At 60.0% G+C, this 20,131-nt stretch overlaps 1 protein-coding gene across 3 annotated transcripts in view; it reads left to right on the top strand.

Annotated features, from left to right (window-relative positions):
- MAD1L1 (mitotic arrest deficient 1 like 1) overlaps positions 1–20,131 on the top strand; it is a 240,635-nt gene that overhangs the window by 108,639 nt on the left and 111,865 nt on the right. Inside the window, exon 1 of one of the 3 annotated variants that reach the window (XM_044935778.2) lies at positions 10,137–10,161. The exons of the other annotated variants lie outside the window; for them this stretch is intronic. The gene's annotated coding sequence lies outside the window, so the exon portion shown is untranslated. Of the gene's footprint in view, positions 1–10,136; positions 10,162–20,131 lie in introns of those variants that run through there. 3 annotated transcript variants of the gene reach the window in all.

Genomic DNA, 20,131 nt, shown 5'->3' with positions numbered 1-20,131 from the left:
CTGGGCCAGCTCCCCGTCCCTAGGAGGGCGCCTTGCGTGTGGCCGCCTTGTCTTGACCCTGCCTCTCCAGGAGGCTCTGAGATGCTGACCCGGAGCTGAGCAGCTGCCCCGCTGCTCCTCTCCTCCTCCTGAGGGCTTCGTCTGCTGACCGGGGGTCAGGCATTGGCCCCGAGCCGCTGGCTCCTCACGTGGGTCAGCCTCCCTCCGGCCCCGGGCAGGCCCAGCCTCTCCTTCCTTCAGAGCCCAGTGAGCAGAGGCTGGCATGCGCTGTGGGCCGGGGTCTCCAACTGTGCTGAGCTTCTGAAGTCTGACTCGATAAGCAGAGCTTGCTGGAGCGTGAATTAAGGTTTTTATGTGAGAGAGCGTAATTTAAGACGTTGCCGTGGATGCTGAAATTTCAGAGGATGAGGCAGGAAAAAGCCAGAATCTGTCCTGAGATGCTCTCGTGGGGGGCGGGTGGGGACGTCCAGCTGCTGGCAGGCTGATGCTGAGGGGCTGGGCGGGCCCCCCCGGAAGGTGACAGTTCTCCTGGGACGCGGTACTACGTGTGACAGCCGTGTGTTCTTGACGGTTTGATAAACACCCGGGACCTCCTGGTCGTGAGTCAGCTGGAGGAAGCCTGCCGTCACGGCCTGTGCCCCATGGGTGTGCCCTGCTGTGAGTGTCGGGCGCAGCCCGTCCCACCAGCGACCTAGCAGGTGCCCCTCAGGGGAGACCCGCAGCCGCTGCCTCCGGAGCGAGGCGGGCTAGCCCCCGGCCGGGGCGGCCGCTCTCCGCCACCCGGGCTGGCTCCCTGGCCCCTCCCCTCCGTCTCCTGTGTCTCCTCTGTGTCCTGGTGGCAGCGCTGTGGGACACGCCCAGGATACAGGCGTGTGCTCGGCCCTACGGAGGCTACGGTCCCACAGGCGGGCGGGGCTGACACCCCCTTCTGCCCGCAAACGCGACAGACGCAGAGCTCGGCTTGGCTCCGGAGGAGTTTCGAAGGTGCTGAGGGTGGAGCTGAGCCCCAGGACTTTGACGTTGGTGGAAGGAGCGTGGAGAACCGGGCCTCCCGGGCGGGGAGCCCAGCGTGGACGGCAGGAAGCCGCCACGGTTCCAGACAAGACAATGGAAAGAACAGGGCAACCGAGGCCCACCAGACATCGCTGACCCGCACCAGCCCGAGGGCGCAGGCCACGCGAGGGCCCGGAGGGGAGGCAGGCGGAGCTCAGGGCCAGGGCTCCACCAGGGCCACTGATGCCAGGACCCGACATCCGGGCCAGAGGCTGTGTGTGGTCCCTGATGCGCGAAATGCGGAGCCCACCCCCGGTGACGAATGGGAGACTGTCCTGTGACCGAAGGAGCACTGCTTTCTCACTGGGTCTCCGTCCTCAGCCAGAAGTTTAGGCCGGATGACCCCGGCCCACTCCGAGTGCTCCACGGTGCTCCACACGGAAGTCGCTCAGCCGGCCTGGTGGTTCTCACCGGGACGGTGCATGCGGGGCGCTGGGAAGACTCCAGAAAGACAGGATGGAGGTTCCTGAAGGTTCAGAAATGGAACCACCGTGAGACTCAGCGGTCCCAGCTCTGGGCGTTTGTCCACAGGAGACAGAAGCAGCGTCTCTCAGAGACTTCCGTACCCCTCGTTTGTCGCAGCGCTATTCCTGAAGCCCGGAGGACCCCTCAAGGGACGCACACTCCTCAGCCGTCAGAAAGGAGATCCTGCCATCTGCCACAGTGTGGCTGGACCTGCAGTCGTTACACTGATGAGAAGACTCAGACAGAGACGGTCTTGCCTGGGGGTGGGATTTAAGAAAGCTGAGCTTATAAAAGAGGCCAGGTTGGACGCTGCCGAGGTGGGGGTCAGGTGGAGGGATGGGGGAAAGTGCTCAGGAGGACACATAAATGGTGCTGGCCCCCTGCCTGTTCGCCCCCGGGGCTCTGGGCTGCCCGTGCTGCGGGGCAGAGGGCGTGTTCCCCCCGGGTGGGCGGCCTTCCGGCCTCAGCTGCCTGTGGCCCTGGAGGAGCCCCTTCAGGCTTTGGGAGGAGTCACTCCGTGGGCCTGCGTGGGCCCTCCTGTGGTGTTAAGGGCCGCTCCACTTCGGCTTCGTGCTCGGAGGTTCCAGCTCATCCTCAGAGTCACAGCCTGTGAGGCTCTCTGGGAGGGTGCAGCCCCTGACCATCCGCAGGGGACACAGCCTGGCTGCTTGGAGAGCTCATAGGCTGTCCCCACACAGGGCCCATCAGCCCCGCCCATGTCGTCCACTCCTAGCGCCCACGATGCCCCGAGAGTGAGTGTCCTGGGACTGGATCGGCGGCCTGGAGGCCTGCTCTCCATCAGGGCTGCCTCGGTTCTGGGCGTGGACCCCCGCTCGGGGCGCGGGGCCAGGGGGCACCTGTTTGCAGGGCTGCATGTCCACCCGTGCCTCTACACTCATGTGCTCCTGCTTGGCTTCCGTCTTGGGCACTTTCTGCCCTTGAGAGTCACTGCTCCCGGCTCCCAGGGCAGGAAATTTCCACTCTTCTCTCCCCGGCTCAGCAGGTTGGAAGGCAGCGGTGCGTTCTGGCCTAATTCAGCCCGGCCTGGCCCGCTGCGCTCACAGGCGTAGCTCTGAGAGGCGTATTGATTGCCTGGCACTGACGGATGGCTTACACCGCCTGTCACTTGGAGGCGTGTTTGTGAGGGGTCGATACAGTCGCCCGCACGGCCCAGGTCCAGCACGCAGGATCCATCCTGCCAGCCGCATGATTAAGCTGTTCATCAGGCCAGTCTGCGGAGGGCGGCCAGCCTGCTGCCTCCGGCTCGGTGCCGGGTGCGTCGCCCCCGCCTGCGTGGCCCCGTGGGTTCACACACGGCTCCCTTGTGGTCTGCGAGCTTCCTCCTCGGGGCACCTCCGGCGTGGCAGCTGTCTGGCCTTAAGGTGTGGGTTGCTCATGTTTCTCTGTCCTTCTTGGGGAGGCGCCCCCACCCTCTGGGGGCCCCCAGCCCAGCCCTGGGCGGGTGTGGGAGTGCACTGTCCCGCCCTCCACTGGGCACTGGGCCAAGCCCTCCAAGGGGGCGCCCGCTCCCGCGAGCCGTCGAGGGGCCTGCTTCCATGCTTGACATTTCGGAGTACAGTGCTTGGAGGGCGCGATTTTATTTTGAGACCTTATTAAGCTTCTCCAGTCTAAGGGTTTAATTGTTACTGATAGCTAAGAGTGTAATTACCTTGGTGAAATACCGTGACTATTTTAAGCAATTGAAAACTGGCTTCCAGATCTGGGTGAACACAAACCATTTTCTTATTTGAAATGCGCTATTTCCAGCGTGCCCCTAATACTCCACAATATGGCTACAGAACCCTATTTATAGACTTTAAGCAGTGAAAGCTAACTTTTTGCATGAAATGTTAAAAAATGAAAGTAAACTCCCCCCTTCTCCCCACCCCCAGTTCCCTGGGGGCGTGGCCTTTGGAGGAGGACAGCGGTTACTGCTAGCCGGCTTTCTCGGCGTGGTCTGGGGGTGATGACGTCCACCTCGTGGGTCCCCACCGTTGCTGCTTGAGAAACATATGACGACAGAAGGCGAGGCCGGAAGCGCTGGGCCCCCAGGAGAGGCCGGGGCTCCTCTCGCCTCGTGTGCAGACGAGGCTGTGCTGGAGGAGGCTCGGGAGCAAGGTGGGCGCCCTTCCTGGGCTGGGGGAGCCGTGTCACTAGGGGGTCCCTGAGGACGGGACGCCCCCTTCGCCCAGGGGTCCATGCTGTGCCCAGGGGGCTCTGTCTAGCCTCCTGGTCCTTTTCCGACTGAGGGGCTCGGCTTGGGTATCGGCGTTGGTATAAGGTTATTTATCTTGTGTAAATGCAGCTCTTTCTGTTCCTCATATTCACTTGGTGGCTTAGAGAAGAGCCCGTGTGGGGGGGGGGGGGGCTTGTCTAGCTGCTGCCACGGGTCAGCAGTCAGCGGCTCTGCAGAGAGAGGTTCAGGCTTGGGCGGGGGCCGGGCACGACCCCGCGGTCCCCAGAGCCTGCTGGTGCTTGCCCGCGACTCAAGAGTAGCCTGCTGGCAGGAGTCTGCACTCCTTCTCGATTTCAGGCAGCCCAGCCCTGTGGGCGAGGGCACAGCTCCGGCTCTGTGCTCGAGTCCAGCGCACCGTTCCAGGCTCCGTACACTGTGCAGTCTGGGCGTGTGTGTGTGTGTGTGTGTGTGTGTGTGTGTGTTAGATCAGAAGGAGGGAGACTGCAGGGATTTCCGGGTTTTTCTGAGTTTCCCGGAGGCGATCCAGGCAGGTGGTCCTAACAGCTGTGTCCCTGGCGGGGGCAGGCTGAGGGCTGGCCTCTTTTCTGTGGACGCCCCGCCAGTGACTGGAGAGCCCTGGCCCGGTCACTCTGGTTGAGTCACGCTGAGGACAGAGGCACCACCTTGTTTGTGAGACCCTGCAGCCTAGGGAGGTGGGGACATCGATGTCCCATGGGTGAAGGGCCTGCTCCTGCCTTGCCTGCCCTGTTTCGAGGTTTTCGAGGGTTGTGTCTGCGGTGAGTCGAGGGGGATCTTTGGTGGGAGACGTGTGGCAGGCCCCTCTCCTGGGCCTGCCGACTCCCGAGTGAGCAGGAGCATCTGGTGACGAGCAGGCGTTGTCGTCTTCCTGTGGGCCACCTGCTTCCATCTCGTCACCTCGACGTTGGTGCCTTGTGGGTGGCGATAGACTGATCTTTGCCTATCAGAGCCGTGGAGACAGGCCCCTGCTTCAGTGTTCTAACCTCTTACACGTGGATGTGACGTGCAGCATGTCTTGATTTTGGGTGTGAGCGAAGCAGGCTGCTGCTGCTGCTGCTAAGTCACTTCAGTCGTGTCTGACTCTGCGGCCCCATGGACGGCAGCCCACCAGGCTCCCCCGTCCCTGGGATTCTCCAGGCAAGAACACTGGAGTGGGTTGCCATTTCCTTCTCCAGTGCATGAAAGTGAAAAGTGAAAGGGAAGTCGCTCAGTCGTGTCCGACTCTTCATGCCCCCGTGGACTGCGGCCCGCCAGGCTCCTGCGCCCGTGGGGTTCTCCGGGCAAGAACACTGGAGTGGGTTGCCATTTCCTTCTCCAATGCATGAAAGTGAAAAGTGAAAGGGAAGTCGCTCAGTCGTGTCCGACTCTTCATGCTCCTGTGGACTGCGGCCGCCAGGCTCCTGCGCCCGTGGGGTTCTCCGGGCGAGAGGGCTGGGTGAAGCAACAAGGTGGACTTCCCCGCCGCGAGTGTCATCACTCCAGCGCCGTTTCTGGAGCCACCCTTCGTCCCCCGCGTGCGGTCTGGTTGCCTGAGTTGCCGGCCTGTGGCAGCCGACGGGCAGCTGAGCTTCTGCAGCTGGTCCCACCTGTCCTCTGCCAGCGCCGCCGTCTTCACTGCAGCGACTCGGTGGTGCTCTGATACCTGGCAGCACGCTCCAGAGGGATTGCTGCTCTTGTCTCCAGCTCATCCTGGTCCTTCGCTTGTCCTTATACATTTCAGAGTCACTTTGTCAGTTTACACACACAGAGCCTGCTGGGGAACGGTTGGGATTACAGCAAATTTACAAAGAGTTTGTACATCATTTTGGGGATAGACGGCCCCTTAGCATCATTTCATCTTCTCAACCAGAGCGTTGGCTGTCCGTCCCTTATTTGGGTCTTCCTCACGCTCTCGGTGGTGTTTGCCAGTTTCTAGGGTGGCGGTCTCGCACCCTGTTAGGTCCCCTCCCCCGGCACGTGTTTCCTGTATGGCAATGCTGCCTCTCAGGGTGGTCCTCTGCCGTGTGCGGCCCCCCGGGCCCCCAGGTGGGAGCAGCCCGCCAGGAAGCCGCCCCCCCTGCACCGTCCTCGCGCCTGCACGTTCTCGCGCCCAGCCCAGCGCTGCAGCCTCGGGAGCAGGGCGGGACGTGGGGCTCCCGGCGCCGGGTCTCCATCGAGTCTCAGGGAGCCCTGGTAGCTCACCGGCACAGGCCACCCCATGTGCTGTCTGTCTTTGTAGACAGTCTTTGTTGGATTATGGAAGTCCCCGTCGAGCGGTCGTTTTCTAAGTGCTTTTATCATCGGTGCCTACCCTGTGAATTTTGATGTGGGTTATTTTTATTTTCCTGTTCAAAATATTTTCTCACATCCTCTCTCGATTTGTAAAGGCCGACCTTCAGGCGACGTTTGCACATTCCAAGCTCACAGCGTAGCAGATGGGAAGGCTGGAAGGGGATTGAAGGAGCCCAGGCTCGCTCACCCTGCCCTTTGCTGAAACGCAGGTTCTCGGGGGCGGCTGCCGTGAGCCGGGTGGGCAGGCTCAGCGCTGGGGTCTCCCTTGGGTTGGGGTAGAGCAGGCAGGCAAAGCTCGAAGAAGCCAGGGCGCAGTGCCCAGGAGAGGAGACGTGCTGGAGCCTGCGGGTGGGCCAGTTTTACGACCTTTAGAAAGAACACGGTTGAGACCCCAGGAAGGTGCGACAGCAGGTGGAAAGGCGCGCGTCACCCAGCTCCCGGGCTGCGGGCGGTGACGGCGCAGACAGCCCCAGTGCAGCGGCGGGCCCAGGGCTGATGCTCACGCAGTGTGTGACTGTGTGAGAGTGTGTGCATGTGTGTGTGCGAGTGAGCACGTGTGTGTAGGTGAGAGTGTGTGTGATGCTGCTGTCCTCGCAGAAGCCCTCCTCAGGACTCGCCGCCACCATGAAGGCCTCCTTAGGCTGCACCTTAGCCCCCGGCCTCCCATCCCCAGCCCTAATCCAGTCTCCACCTCTGGAAATTTTGGCATTCCAAGGACGCTGTGTAACGACAGTCATCGAGTCTGTGCCATAAACTGCGGATGATCGACATGGCGTTAACTTTATCTTTTAGAGTGGCTTAGGTTTTCAAAGTGAGGTAGGCAAGAGAGTTCCCGTGTCTTCCGCCGCCCGAGGCGGCCCTCCTGATGGCTCTGTGCGCTGTGAGCGGCCGGCGGCCCAGCTGGGAAGCTCTGCGCTCCGTGAGCTGAGGTCCGCAGCCCACGCCCGGGTTGCCCTCTGCCGGGCCCGTGGCTCTGGCCGGTGCTCGCTGCCAGGTGCGCCCGCCGCAGGGCGCCGCTCTCTGCTGCCTCCTCCCCTGGACCCCAGCACTTCCGCTGTCTCCGTTGTTGCAGATTCCCCGGAGGTCACGCAGCTGGAGTCCCGCAGTGTCGTCTTTCAGACTGGCCTCTGTCAGTGGTGTGCATTCCGGGAGCCTCGGTATCCTTTCTTGGCTTGATAGCTCCCTTCTTTTTATCACTGAGTAAAATCCATTATCTGGATGGATCTGCTTGTTTACCCCTCACTTACTGGACGTCTCGCTTGCGTTTCTGAAGGCTTTCGTGTGGGCCTGAGTTTCACCGTCAGCACCGGAGCCGCGTGGAGAGTGTTTAGCTGTGAGTGCGTTCGATCCCAGCACATCCTGCAGGCGTCGTGTGCCCTGCCGCGTGCCGCTGTCACACATCGTGTCTTCTCCCCTTTCGAGGGAGCCCTGGAGGCAGGGTGTTTCCGTGTTACTGTTGAGGACCCTGAGACCCGGAGCAGGCAGGCGGCGTTGCAGCCAGGAGCGGTGGGTTCTGCTCTGGTCTCCGCTTCGTCCCTCGGCTGTGGCTGCTGGCACCTTCAGCATCTCAGGTTTTGTTTTCATCACACCTGCGAGCGGAACCAGCGGGGGCCTGGGCTGTGGTGTTCAGGGGCCCCCGTCCACTTTCCCGTGACTGGTAAGGGGCCAGCGAGGACTCGGGGGCTGTGTGGTGTGAGCAGGCATGATAAGCACCGCCCGGGCCCCTAGGCGTCTGCGGGGCCCTCAGCAGCAGCTGCCCTGTTGCCCGCAGCCCCCCCAGGCGGGGACCTTCCCTGCAGCTGCCCCAACTGGCCGGGCCTGAGCACCGCCTGTGGCTACCGCCCTTGGCTCACGCTGAGGCCTCCCGCCTGGGAGAAGAGCTGAGCACGTCTGTTTCTCATGCCAAAGAGCAGAAAGGCCACCAGCCGCTTCTGATCACGCGTCTCCATGCTCCTCTCACACCTGTCCTCAGCCTTGACAAGCTTCCTAATCTTATTAAGGGTTTCTCTCCTGTGCCTCCTCTTTTAATGCTGGGAATTCTTGGTTTGGGGAGCACAGGAGGAAATACTTAAGAAGCTGAGAACCTGCTCCGTCTTCTGAGAAGCAGAAACCTCTTTGTGTGTCTCTGGCGTGCTCTTTGCCGCCCACCGAGGCTTGGATCGGGGGCGCCGTGCCCCTTCCCCGCTTCCACCTCAGGAAACTGCAGTCTGAGTGGGGCCGGGATGCTGGCGGGATGGAGGTGGTGGTTTGGGTTGGTGGCTCCTGCAGGGCAGGGCTCCTCTGGACCCCCCTCCCCTGCCGTCTGCCCATGACCCTGCCCCCAGTTAGGGGGAGTCCCGGGACTGGGGTATGGCTGTCCTGCCTGGGTGTCTGAATGCCGCTCTGCTCCCCGACAACAGTCTGCACCTGGGGCTGGCCTTCCCCTGAGGCCCCCTGGGCCTGGCTGCCCGAGGACCAGGGTCACGCTCTCCGCCCAGCAAGGGCGCGGTGCAGCGGTGCTCGCCTGCTTCACGTTCAGGCTCGGGTTCAGCCTCTGCTGTCTTCCGAGTGCCGCCCCCTGAATGCTGTCGCCCTGGGGACCTCTTCCCGGCCCCCAGACGAGCCCCGAGGAGGGCCATGAGCGCCAGCCAGCCCGGCTGGGCAGGACCCTCCCTGCTCCAGAATTTAGTTTCACGTGCTAAGATGTTGTCCTTTCAGGCTCCCTTTCCAGGCTGGCGTTTCTAGAATATCCATTTAAGGAAGATGTCCGCCTGTTTTGTTATGGGAAAATGCCATTTGCAGAGTTGTTAGAAAGCCAATCTTGTCGCCGGTATTATTGCATTATCCCACCGAGGGGGCAGCCGGACTGGGTTGTGGCAGGAAAAAACTCCAGAGAGAAAAGCAATTTTAGGAAATATAATGAAATCAAAACAAAATGCCTTTCATCTCTCTCCAGTTTGAAGATGTTTATTAAGATAGATTTGTGGTCGCGTGGGAGAGGGGTGCTCTGGGTGGGCGGGGGGCCTCCGTGGCCTCCCTTTGAGAGCCCCCTCCTGCGGGCCGTGGGCCGCCCGGCTCCATGTCCCTGTGCTGAGGGAGCACGGCTCCCCGCCCCACCGTGCCGACCCAGGCGCCCTGGGCTCCGGAAGCCGCAGGCTCTGTGGCAGGCGTGGTCCCCAGGGGACCGCACCCTGGGCTCGCCTGGCCTCCGGCGGCAGCCCTGGTGGGTGTGACCCGGAGCCGTGCTGGATGCTCCATGGACGCTCCCAGCCCAGCGCAGGGCCTGCCCCCAGCCTGCTCCCTGGGGAAGGGCGAGCGGCTCAGTTTGCGGGAGTGCCGGCCTGTGACCCGTGCCGTGAGGAGGATGCACGGCTGAGCCAGGATGGCCTTAGGTGGGACTCGGGTCACACTCGGCTTTGGTCACAGGCCCTGCCTTCCGTCTGTTTGTGGGACTAGGAGGGCTTGCAGTCCCGGCCGCTGCTCCCGTCTGGCCGGCAGTGCTGCACGGGCGGGGGGCTGGGAAGATGCCCTCCCGCCGCCCCCGTGCCCATCTCTGTCCGTCCCGAGAGGGCAGGGCCTCTGCCCTTGGGTGCCCCAGCAGGCACACAGCGGGCACGTGGAACCTGGCTGGCGCCCAGAATCTCGGCTCAGCATTAAGTCCCTCATGTGACAGACGAGGAGGCCACTCGACCGGAGCCCCAGGGGACGAGGGGCAGCGTTGCGGCTGGCCGTGGCCTCCTCCCACTTCTCACTGTGCAAGGGGGGCTCTCTGTCGCCCCCCACACCCCCAGGCACCCCCACTCCCCTCTGGGCTGCCATTGTGCAGGGAGTGGGACCGCCTAAGTGCGTCCAGTGAGATCTGCTGTGACTTAAAAGCCCCGGTGCGAATTGCTCCCCCAGCAGCGAAAGTGAGCAGAGCAGCTCCTGGCAGACGGGGGAGGTGAGCGTGGCTGGGCAGGTGTCTATAGCCTCGAGGGTGTCAGTGCCGTGGGCGGCGTCCCTCTGACTGTGTGAGCCTGCCCCTCCGCGCGCTCCGGGAGGGCGCCTGTCCCCCCCGGGCTCCTCCCACGGCCCCCCTGGCTGGCTCGCAGCCTTGCACAGCCGTCACAGTCTGTGCGCCAAGTCCACACTAACAGCGCCTGTGCGACCCATAGCGATGCAGCGTTCAACAATCAAGTGTGAGTACGTCCATTTTTAAATTAAAAAATAAAGTGACGTGAAAACTAGCCGAGTAGAATTCCCACGGTTTCCCCCTCCCTGAGTTGTCCTGCGCGCCCCTGGGTCCCGGCCCCTGTGGTCACGCTGGAGGGTGCTCCGGCTGGGGGAGGTGCCGGGCCGTGGGCATCGCCGCTCCTGCTTGGACTGCTCACGCAGTGGAGCCAGAGGGTCGGCGGTCCACACTCCCATCCCCTGGGCCGGGCCCTCGCTGAGCTCGGCGCCCCATGGGGCACGGGGCTTGGCCTGTGGCTCCACTCACATGGCGTGCGGGGCCGTGGGGCCTGTCAGGCAGGAACCAGAGTGCTCCGCAGCCCGGCTTCGCTCCTCGGTGCCTCTGTGCCACCTGCGAGGCTCCGGTTCTCCGAGGACCCCCGTCTTTTGAGGGTCCTGAAGACAGTTTCCGGCACTGAGTTTTCTGCAGAGCCCCGCACACTCACTCACCGCGTCCCTGTGCCTGTCTGCCTGTTCACGGCTCTGGGAGATCCCGCAGGGCGGGGGTACCCCACGGGTGGACCTGTAGAGGTGAGCTTGCAAGTGCTGGACGGGCCCTGTCACTCTGGTCTTGCTGTTTGTTCCTGGGTCTTGGTGTGGACCTTGTGTTTCTAACCTACTGTGTTAAAATCCGCTGTCTGTTTATTGAGCCTCTGGCACTTTCTTAAACATGACCCCGAGCGTGGCGCCTCTGTCTCCATTTCCTCACTGGCCAGAAGGCCGTGTTCCTCGCTCTGCCTCCCTGGCGCCCCCAGCTCAGGCCCTCAGCGGGGGGCGTCTCCAGGGCAGGGCTCTGGCTGCGAGGGGGGCCGCCTGCCACACGGCCTGGGCTCCCTCCCGGCCAGGAGGGTCTGCAGGCCTGGGAGGACGCGGCTGTCCTGGCCATGAGTGTCCCGTGTACACTTCAGATCTCCCTTGTTGTGGAGACGTGTTTTCCTTTTAATTCATTTTCGAAGAAATCCAAATCTTTGAATAACCTTGATCCTGAAAGGAAAGGAACTTGGCTGCAGGTGAAAATTGATGGTCATGCTCAAAGACATGGTTCCCTGCCAGGCAGCCTCTCGAGGCTGCTGCTAAAAATAGCCACGTGCCTCGCCGGGGGCGTTTGACTTGTCGCCAGGCCGCTGCCGGTGATTATCGCAGGCGCTGCAGGTGCCCGCAGCGCCCTCAGCCGTTCCGGCCCGGGCACGTTCGCCCTCGGCTTGCAGAGGCCTGATGGCTCCTTCCCTGCCCCTGCCCGCTCTGGGCCGTCCGGGTTCTGCTGCCAGGCTGTGAATGCGGAGGGACCCTGTACCGCTTCCCCCCGTGAGGCTCCCGGGGTCCTGTCTGGGCCTGGGCCCTCCCGTCACTGTCGTCGGCTCCCGGCTCCTCGCCCCTCTGGGCTGCCCCCGTCAGGCAGGGTGCCGGGCCCGGCTCTCTCTGGGCTCACCCCGGCGTGGGCCTGGCCGCGCGGCTTGCCGAGAGCTATAGCAGGGCAGGAGGCGGCGGTCCCACAGGATGTCCAGGGAGGGGGTGTGCCCGGTCCTGACGGGGCCCCGCCGCGCCCGATCGGGCCTGTGCTGGGCTCTGCGGCAGCCCTTCTGCAGCAGGCCCCGACTGCTGCCGTGGAAGCCTGCTTTTCCTCACCGCGCTCTTGAGGGGCTTGGAGACCCAGCAGCTGCGCCTGCAGTGGGGGCCCCCTGTGCGCCTGGGCGGGGAGGCTTCGCTCCTCGCTCTTCTGTTCTGGGAAAGAGGAGCCTGGGACTGCGGCTCAGAAGACAGCGGGAACCTGAGCTCTGTCCTTCTGGTACCCTCTGCTTCTCACAGCAGGACCCCCACCTTTAACCTTCTCTTCCTCTCCAGGAGGCGGAGGCGGGGGCCTGCCCCAGAGACTGATGATGGGAGCCAGTGCTTTTAAAGGACATTTTACCTGTAAACCAACATTCACAAAAGCGTGGCAGTGAGTTCAGCAGACGCTGACGGTGGGTTCTGCTATCGTGACATTTGGGTTCCTCAGAACTACCCGGCCGCCAGTTACACACACCACTCCAACACCTCACTGGTGACGCAGTGCGAGGGCGGGAAGACGCTGGGGACGACGGTGGCGCCGTTCCATTCGGGACCAGTGATTGAGAAACGGACAAAGACCACGGTGAACGCAGCACGTGGCCCAGACGCGGCCCGGGAGGGCGGGGTGCGTGTGGGTGGGGTTCCCACAGCGCTCGGGGGCTTCTTACCCGAGGTCTGCGCCCCGCAGGCCAGCCCCTGCTGGTTCGTTGTCAGTGCTGGAGAAGTCCGCGCCTTCGGGTCTCCCCCCGGGCTGGGAGGCAGGCATCCGTCCCCTCATCGTGTTTATCTTCCCGGGAACGCCTGTCCTTGCCTGGTGCAGGACCTGGGGTGAGCAGGCGTTTAGTGCCTGCTAAGTCATCTTGTTGCCTAGTTTTCATTAACTTTTATTGTCTAAGAATCATCTTTGAAAGTCGTGGAAACTCTACGAGCTAGAATTTGCAGGTTCCTTCTTTGTGGAAGAGGAGTCTTAGCTGGGGAAGGTTGAGGAGTTGCAGTCAGGGGGCTAGGTCGTGTCCAGGCAGGTGTGTCCGGCTCTGCCCAGAGCCCCCGCCCCCACCCTTAGGTCATAGCCCCCTCGTGTCTGGGAGGGTGGGCCTCTGAGCGTGTGGGTTCGTGCACATGTGAGTCTATGCGTGTGTGCAGGCATGTACGTGTGCGTGTGACTGCACGTGTGAGTCTGCATGTTTTCATTCTGGAAAGCTGGTTGTTGAGTGCAGTTAGGCTGCTTTTCCCACGAGACCTCCTGGAACATGAGGCCAGCCTGGCCATTGTGATGGTACTGAACAGCAGTAAGACGGACTCTGCGTTTACAGACCCGGGGTGTGCTCAGCCCAGAGGTATTAAATACCATCCATCATCAAATGAGAAACAGTCAGATGCAGGGAGCGTGGTTTGGAGTCCGTATTCTTTTGGTTGATTTCGCCCATCAAGACCCAAACTGCCGCCCATGAAATGCCGTGGAGGGGAGGAAGCGCTTCCCGAGCAGAGCCGCCCACAGCAGGCTTGCGGGGTTCCTCCTGCAGAGTTCCTCCTCACCGTGGTGGACGGTGTGTTCATGGTGTGAACACAGCGTTACGCACTCTGCACAGGCTCCTGTGGCTGTGGCCGGGGTGGGCGCGTCTTTGGGTCCCTTTCCGGAGCTCTGGTGTGTGCTGTGCTGGAGGTCATTTCCACCTTTGCACAGGGTCTGGAGAATGGGGCCCAGGGGCTCGAGGAGGCGTTGGCAGCAGGCTGCCCACCCAGGAGGGTGGGGTGTGGTGAGAAAAGCGCTGCAGCTGCCTCTGGGGTTGGGGACCCTCTTGCCAGTGTCCCTCAGCGTGGCTGAGGCTCAGTGTCCCCACCTGTGAAGGGGCGCCTGAGGGCGAGGGCCTGGGAATCGCAGCAAGCAGCAGGCCCGGCTGGAGGGGACCCTGCCCGCTCCCAGCCCCTCCCTGTGCTGCAGGGGGTGGGTTGGGGCGCCAGAGGACGAGCACTCACTGCTCCGCGTCCATCTCGTGCTCCCCGCGCTGGGATCCTGAGGCCCGGGACAGGCCTGGGGCCACCCCGTGTTGCCAGGAACTGGCCTCTGCGAGGCGTCTGCTGGGACGGAGCCGGTCCTTGGAGGGATCCGCTGGACCCCGTCCGGCCATGTCGCCAGCCTGCTCGTCCCATCTGCAGCGGGCGTGTCTCGGGGCTTCCTTGCAGCAGACAGGGCCTGTCCCTCCCCGGTGCAGGCCAGGGGATGAGCTCTGTGTCTGGACGGCTCTGCCGGGAGCAGGGACTGTGGAGGGGCAGCCGCGTAGCCTTGTGACCGCTGCTGCTGGCCACTCTGCCGGTGCCGACGTGCACAGGCGCCGTTGGAGGCCTGGGTTCGAGTTTGGACTCTCCCAGACGTGGGTCCAGGGCAGACGCTCCCCTTGAGAGGTACAGCTCAGCGTCCGTGCCACGCCAGCCTGGCTTTCTTTGCTCCTTGTGGCGGGTGCAGGCCGTGCTCTTCACATGATGGAGGTGTTTGCAGGCCTCCCTTCCGCGCGTCTTCCCAGTTCCCTGGAGCAGTGAGCTTCGTGCCTACCTTGGTGAGCTAGAGCAGCGGGGTGGAGGCCTGACCCCCCCCCCCCACCTCCACCCGCGGAGCCTGGCCCTGACCCCCCACACCCCGCGGAGCCTGGCCCTGACCCCCCACACCCCGCGGTGCCCGGCCCTGACCCCCACCCCACCCCCCACCCCGCGGTCTGCACTGCCGCCCTGCCCTCCCAGCTCTGTGAGGGGTAGCCCGGGGTGCATGCCTGTCTCTTCTGGGCCTATCTTGGGTTTTGAAAGCACCGTCCTGGTGTGTCTGTGGCCCAGCCGCCTCCTTCCAGCACAGGCCCCGTGGCTTTCCCAGGCCTCTTGCCCTGTGGGCACTGGAGGCGGAGCATGTCTGTGTGCTCCTGGTCGGTCCTGCTGGCTGCTGCCTCGTGCGTCCGCTCACGGCCTTACCGGGTCTGCAGCCCGCTGGCGCCGCAGGAGAACGTGAACGGGTGGCGGGGGCCTCCTCAGCATGCTGCCCAAGCTGTGGTCCCTGCCCTGTGGGCGGTGCGCGGGTTGTGTCCCCTCAGACCTGTGCCCTGCAGGTGACTGCCCCCGCCTCCCCGGCTGGCAGGGCCCCGTGCACCGGCCCAGGCTTCTGTCCGGGCACCACCTCCAGACTCCATGACAGGCGTGGCACGGCCGTTTCTGGGCCGAGTACCCAGATGTCCCCTCCCCAAATGGGCCTCTCTGACCACCCTCTCCTTGCGGGGCTGCGGGGATAGGGCTCCGGGCCGTGGTGAGGGCCTTCTGAGGAGGGCTGCCAGGGCAGATCGCTGCCTGGATTTTCCGAGGATTAAAGTTAATTAAAGAGCTCTTCCTGCTTTCATTCCCTTGTATCTGCCAGCTATTTACATGCTAATGCAGACCCTGCCTGGGGGAGGAGAGGCGTCAGCTCCAGGCCATTATCCTGCGAGTGAGCCAGCCCTGGTTTATGTGTTTATGTTGTGTCCCCATGGGTTGTGAGAGGTGTGCCGAGTCAGACGCGTTTGAAAGTCAGTGACTTGGTCTTTTCTTAAAAATTATTTTCTGAACTGTCATTGTGGCTGACTCAAGCTTTCTTCATTAAGGCTACATCTTACACTGCATAGTTGAATACATTATGCATGGTAATACCTTTACGTAAGTGATTTTATAAATAAAAAGAATGCAGAAAGTAGGGACCAAGGTTTGTTAAGTCCAGCGCTGTCCCCCCGGGAGCCTGGCTTGGTGGTGGTGGCTTTCAGCTCAGGGTCGGCTGCTGCTGCGTCCGCTGGCTGGTGAGTCCACCGACTGGAGGGAGAGAAGGCGGAGTGCAGAGAATGGGCGTGCCGAGAGCGAGTGTGAGGCCATTTACCCGCGCTGGATGGGAGGTGTGTGTGGGCGGGCACCCCTTTCTCTGGCAGTAGAGATGAGCGCCAGCCACGTTGCCAGGGTCCCCTCTGACCCGGGTGCGTGCCCTCTGACCTCTGGGTGTGGTGGTCTTGCTGGCACAGACTGGATGCCTGTGGGGAGCTTTGGTGGCAGGGGGCAGGGAGAGTGGGCCCCTGGGCCGTTGTCTCCCTCGTCCTCCCCCACCCCGGGGGCCACGTTGGTGATGGTGTTCTGCGCCTTAGAGGTAATACCCTTCTGTTGGAGGCCTGCATTCCTTGGGCAGAGAGGGCCGTGTGATCCGATCTCAGCGCTCCTGGCGCCGCCTCTTCGGGTCTAATCCTGCAGGTGCGGAGGCCTGCATTCCTTGGGCAGAGAGGGCCCTGTGATCCGATCTCTGCGCTCCTGGCGCCGCCTCGTCCGGTCGAATCCTGCAGCTGCGGCTGCCACCTGCGAGCCAGGAGCCGCGCCAGACACCTGCTGCCCCTGAATCGCTCCCGCTGGCGTCTGCCGCAGCGCTCGGCACCCCGAGGTGCCGCCGTTGACCGTGTGGACGATTCTGTTTCCAGGAAGATGGAAAAGACACGCTTCTCTCTGTTTCTTTTTTCTTTTTTTATTGAAGGATAATTGCTTTACAGAATTTTGTTTTCTGTCAAACCTCAACGTGAATCAGCCATAGGTGTACATGTATCCCCTCCCTTTTGAACCTCCCTCCCATCTCCCTCCCCATCCCGCCCGTCTAGGTTGACACAGCCCGTGTTTGAGTTTCCTGAGCCACACAGCAAATTCCCGCTGGCTATCTATTTTACGTATGGTGATGTAGGTTTCCATGTTACTCTCTCCATACGTCTCACCCTCTCCTCCCCTCTCCCCAGTCCATAGTCTGCTCTCTATGTCTGTTTCTCCATTGCTGCCCTGAAAATAAGTTCTTCACCATTTTTTTAGATTTGGTATGTATGTGTTAGAATACAATATTCATCTTTCTATCTCTGATGCACTTCACTCTGTATGATAGGCTCTAGGTTCATCCACCTCATCAGAACTGACTCAGATGCCTTCCTTTTTATGGCTGAGTAATATTCCATCGTGTGTATGTATCACAGCTTCTGTATCCAGTCATCTGTCGATGGACATCTAGGTTGCTTCCACGTTCTAGCTATTGTAAACAGTGCTGCAATGAACATTGGGGCACATGTGTCTTTCAGTTTTGGTTTCCTCAGGGTATATACCTAGGAGTGGGATTGCTGGGTCATACGGTGGTTTTATTCCTAGTTTTTTAAGGAACCTCCATACTATCTTCCATAGTGACTGAATCAATTTACATTCCCACCAACAGTGCAAGAGGATTCCCTTTCCTCCACACCCTCTCCAGCATTTATTGTTTGTAGACTTTTTGATGAGGGCCATTCTGACCGGTGTGAGGTGCTATGTCATAATTTTTATTTGCATTTCTCTGATAATGAGTGATGCTGAGCATCTTTTCACGTGTCTGTTAGCCATCTGTGTGTCTTCTTTGGAGAAATGTCTGTTTAGGTCTTTTTCCTACTTTTTGGTTGGGTTGTTTGTTTTCCTGGCATTGAGTTGTATGAGCGGCTTGTATATTTTGGAAATTAATCCTTTGTCAGTTGTTTCATTTGCTGTTATTTTCTCCCCTTCTAAGGGCTGTCTTTTCACCTTGCTGATCGTTTCCTTTGCTGTGCAGAAGCTTTTAAGTTTAACCAGGTCCCACTTGTTTCGTTTTGCTTTTGTTTCCATTACTCTAGGAGGTGGGTCATAGAGGATCTTGCTTTGATTTATGTCATCGAGTGTTCTGCCTATGTTTTCCTCTAAGAGTTCTATAGTTTCTGGTCTTTCTTTTAGGTCTTTAATCCATGTTGAGTTTATCTTTGTATATGATACAAAATCAGTACACAGAAATCTCTTCCATTTCTATATACTAACAATGAAAAATCAGAAAGAGAAATTAAGGAATCAATCCCATTCACCGTTGCAACAGAAAGCATAAATACGAATAAACTGACCTAAGGGGACAAAAGAACTGTACACAGAAAATTACAAGACACTGATGAAAAAATCAAAGACGACATAAACAGATGGAGAGATAGTGCATGTTCCTGGGCAGGAAGAATCAGTGTTGTGAAAATGACTATACTACCAAACACAATCTACAGATTCAGCGTCGCCCCTCTCAAATCACCACCGCCTTTTGTCACAGAGCTAGAACAAAAAATTTCACAATTCATATGGAAACACAAAAGACCCCGAATAGCCAAAGCAGTCTTTAGAAAGAAAAATGGAGCTGGAGGAATGGAGCTGGAGGAATCAAGCTTCCTGACTTTGGATTATACTACAAAGCTACAGTCATCAAGACAGTATGGTACTGGCTCAAAAACAGAAATACAGACCAATGGAACAAGATAGAAAGCTCAGAAATAAACCCGTGCATGTACGGGTACCTTCCAGAAGTAAACCCCTGCGCATACGGGTACCTTCCAGAAATAAACCCGTGCACGTACGGGTACCTTCTTTTTGACAGAGGAGGCAAGAACATACAATGGGGCAAAGACAGCCTCTTCCACAAGTGGCGCTGGGAGAACTGGAGGCTGCATGTGAAAGAAGGAAGCTAGACCACTTGCTAACACCATACACAATGGTAAACTCAGACCCTGCATGTTGGGTATGAGATGAGAAGGGTGGAGGCCCAGCCTCGGGGCTCACGGAGCAGCTCGTGATGGGCGCTGCTGGGCTCCGTTTCAGGTCAGCTGCCGGATCGGCCAGAGGGTGGGACGGCACAAGCCCGCTGCCCCCACCCAGCCAGAGCACCAGGCAGGCAGCGGCCGGGCAGACCTGACGTCTTCTGTGATAACTGGGAGCACAGGAACTGCAGGTAAACTGACAGATGAGCCTGTGGTAGGAAGGAGGGAATACAGGGAGAGATCAGCCAGCGGGGAGATGGAGCGGCAGAAACGGGCCCGTGTGCAATACGGAAGCCCTGGAAGAGAGAGTTCAGGGCCCCCGGGGAGAGCGTGACCCTCCTGCCCAGGGTCCCGGCAGAGGGGCCGGAGCAGGCCAGGCTGCAGGGAGGTGTTGGCACTGGTGCAGCGTTTCACTTATGATGGGTCTCTTCAGGCTTTTTACTTCTTCTGCAGTCAGTTTTGGAGGTGTGTGTCTGCTGGGCGTCTGTTCATCTCACACAGGCTGTGTACGTTTTCGAGTCCGGTTGCTGATGGAATCCCTTCCATCCTTGTTCCTCCTGTAGGGTCTGTGGTGCTGCCTCACCTCACATTCCTCGCTGTGGTAACTGGAATCTTGTCTCTTTTTCTGGGTCAGTCGATCCAGCTACAGCTAAAGCTTTATCCATTTTATTGATCTTCTCAAAGAACCAGCATTTGGCTCAGCTGATTTTCTGTCTTATTTCCCACTTCCCATTTAACTTATTTCTACTCTTGTCTTTATTAATTCCTTTGTCTGCTTGCTTTGGGTAAAGCAAGCAAACTGCAAAAGCAGTTCAGTGGGAGAAAGAGAAGCTTTTCCATACAGCGTGCTGCAGCAGTTAGACGTTCATAAAGCAAAAGCGGGAACCTTTTGTACAAAAATTAACTCAAGGTTAATCACAGACTTAAATGTAGAACATAGGAAAAGAGTTCTTAGACTGGGCACCAAAATGCAGTCTGTGGAAGGGAGATTTAGTAAGTTAGACTACAAACTTCTCCTCTGGAAAATCCTGTTAAGAGATGAAAAGACAGATACAGACTGAGAGAATATCTGCACACCGTGCGCCCGAGAGAGGAGTGCTCTCAGTGCCAGACGGTGTATAAACAAACACCCGTTAGAAAGCCGGCAGAGGAGTTTCCTGGGTCCAGCGGCCAAGACCGCTCTCTCAGTGCAGGGGCCCAGGTTCAAGCCTGGTCCAGGAACCAGGATCCCAGATGAAAGAAAGGGAAAGGGAGCATCGCTCAGTCGTGTCCTGACTCTGTGACCCCACAGACTGTAGCCCACCAGGCTCCTTTGTGGGATTCTCCAGGCAAGAGTATTGCCATTCCCTTCTCCAGGGGATCTCCCTGACCCAGGGATCAAACCCGGTCTCCTGAACTGCAGGCGGGCTCTTTACCGTCTGAGCCACCATGACCCCACCTGCTGTCCTGCATGTGTCCCATGTCACAGCTGAGACCCGGTGCAGCCCCTTCAGTAGTCGGGCAGCCTGACCTTGCCTGGGCGTCCACAAGCCTGGACTTGAGCCCTCGATGAGGCTGCCTCGCGTCAAAACCTGGGATGGAGGCAGCTCGCAGCTTCTGCTCGGCCTGCAGAGCACTTGGGGTGGGGCTCCATGTCAGGCGCTTGGTCTCCATGTTGAGAAGTTCTCGTTTTAAATCACCATGAGTCATTTGGGTCGTTCCATGAGCGTGGTGAGCGCTGGAGCAGCGGGGTCGCTGCCCAGAGCAGCCGGTCCTGAGCCCAGGGCTGTGCTGGGCGGTGATGCCCCCAGGACGCCGT

This window comes from Bubalus bubalis, chromosome 24 (genome assembly GCF_019923935.1).
Source record: "Bubalus bubalis isolate 160015118507 breed Murrah chromosome 24, NDDB_SH_1, whole genome shotgun sequence".
Lineage (NCBI taxonomy): Eukaryota > Metazoa > Chordata > Mammalia > Artiodactyla > Bovidae > Bubalus > Bubalus bubalis.
This window is presented reverse-complemented; position numbering and strand designations above follow the sequence as displayed.